Source organism: Mus caroli, chromosome 10 (genome assembly GCF_900094665.2).
Source record: "Mus caroli chromosome 10, CAROLI_EIJ_v1.1, whole genome shotgun sequence".
NCBI classification, from domain to species: domain Eukaryota; kingdom Metazoa; phylum Chordata; class Mammalia; order Rodentia; family Muridae; genus Mus; species Mus caroli.
In genome coordinates, this window is record NC_034579.1 from 47,658,090 (window position 1) to 47,660,469 (window position 2,380).

Here is a 2,380-nt window from a genome sequence, read left to right on the forward strand (position 1 = left end):
AGAGACAGAGACAGAGACAGAGAGAGAGAGAGAGAGAGAGAGAGAGAGAGAGAGAGAGAGAGAGAGAGAGTAAAGGGCTCCCACTTCCTAATTTCCCCCACTTCATCAGTGCCATCTTACTAGGACTCCATCAAATGATTAATCATTGACTAGATCAAATCACTTAGGATCCACACACCTCCCGAGAACTCATAACCTGTCAGAAAAAAGTCAATCTACCAGCATATTCAAGCCATAAATCCCAGTCTACCAGCCATATTCAAGCCTTGGCTCTCAGTTTACAAGCCGTATCAAAGCCATAGTTGCCAGTCTACCAGCCATACTCAACCCATAGACTCCAATCTGCATGAAGTTAGTGACACCATTTCCAGGGGCTCAGTGCTAAATACTTCTTGTTTTTAAAGAAAATTACATGTTGAGTATTGTTGAGTTTTTAAAACCTGTTGCAGTTTGAATATGGCTCGTAGACTGGGATCTGTGGCTTAAATGTGGCTGATGGACAGAAATCTATGTGCCACGTTTAAGCCACAGATCCTAGTCACTATCTTCATGCCTGTACATCACCAGCTCCATGATCTCTTTAACACCCAGGCCTAGTGTCATCTTCCCACTAAAAAGTTCTGTGGGAGGAACCAGAGTTGTTTGCTGTCATACGCAATTGCTCAGTTAAGGTAAATGTTTGGCCCTATGCTTGCTTGAATTTTGTATTTTCTGTATAGTGCTTGAAAAACTGTTTCCAACACCAAATTATATTGTTTTCTATATATTCTTTGGGTGTTTTATGCCTAATATTTATACTTATTTAATATGCTAAAATTTACTTTTCACCTACCATAAGCTAAGAAACTTTATGTAGCTGTTTTTTCCAACACTGTTAAGTCATTTATATTCTCACCGTGAACTGAAAATCCTGTTTTTATTATGTAATAAATTATTAGATGCAATCATATATACTGCTTTATAGGTAGGCATTCTTTCATGGTTTTATTTCTGCAGGCTTATAAGTCTTCTCAAAATTATTACAATATAAAGCCACCTTTCTTTTATTTCTAAAACATATAGTGTCTATTTTTGTGCAACTATATCTTAGGTTTATTTTTAAATTATTTCTCAGACCTCATTTTCTCATCCATGCAATAACTCTGTTCCCAAACTCTACCTTTTTTTAAAAAGGGAAATAAAAACTTGATATTGTCATGAATTGCTAGAGATAATCTGTAGAGAACATAATCTAGCTTTGAGTATTCATAAATCATTGACACATTCTTCATCATGAATAAAAAAATACTAACAAGATCAACCCCCAAGACTGCCTAGGAGAAAAGTATGTTCAGTGGCAAGGGCCAGCCCAACTCAGTGTCAGAGGCTAAGGAGAGTCTCTAAAAAGATTGTTTTGTCCTCCGAGGCTTATGGGTAAATTGGAGCATCTACCGGCAAGAGAACACTAGTACAGAACTCATGGACCATGCTATGCTGTAGTATTATAACATGTTAACTGGGCAAGAACAAAACCAGACATTAATATCTGACTGTTTTATACAAAGGATTCAAAAGTGCTCTTTAGAACCCAAGTAGAATGAAGCTTATAGGTTTGTTTGCTAAAATGAAATGGAAAGAATTCTGTCATCATTTTATTTTAACGACCCCCCCCTCTTTTTTTTTTTTTTTTACATGAACTGACTTTTGGGGATTTTACTATATTAATAACAGATATGGAAACTAGTATCTAGTGTTCTACTTAAACAAAATGACATGTGATCACCAAATACTAGGAAGTAGACTGGGTTTAGATGGTTTGTAGTTCAGGTTCAGCAGCACAGTCTGCCAAACCAACATTCAGAAGGCTGAGGCAAGAAGAGCATTTGAAGCTAGCCTTGGTTGCTTAGAGAGATTCTGTGTCTCTGTAGAGTTCACTTTGCAGTACTACCCCATGCTGAAGACCACACTGAAAGTGCAGATGGCCTCACAGCTTCCTGTGCCAGGAGAATCTTCAAATGAGACATAAAGAAACTGAATTGAGCAGTGAAGAATTCCCCAAAGCTCTGAAACCACAAGAAACTATAATCTAAGACCCTGTTCTTCCATAAATGTATCACATAGGGCATTTTCCTTCCAGTCTGGCTATGTTTTAATCTTCTAGCTTAGCAAGTCTTTCATAAGTCTTTCATAGAGGGGTTAGGCTTACCACTGATAGTCAATTTAAGTTCTGCCTCTTGAGAGTAAAACAATACATCAGATGGTCAGCGTCTCTCTTTAGGGCAGACCACTGTCTTCCAGCTAGGAGGGTGCCGGATGTCTGTGGCCCCAAAAGGGTGCTGCCTCAGCGGCTCTGTGGCTCCCGCCTGTCCCAGAAGCTGTCTGCCTCTGTGGTCCTCACTCT

The 2,380-nt window shown here is 38.8% G+C and overlaps 1 protein-coding gene across 1 annotated transcript in view; it reads left to right on the forward strand.

Annotated features, from left to right (window-relative positions):
* The window catches only part of Slc35f1 (solute carrier family 35 member F1), a 415,554-nt gene that overhangs the window by 161,309 nt on the left and 251,865 nt on the right, over nucleotides 1-2,380 (forward strand). The gene's annotated exons all lie outside the window — the stretch shown is intronic.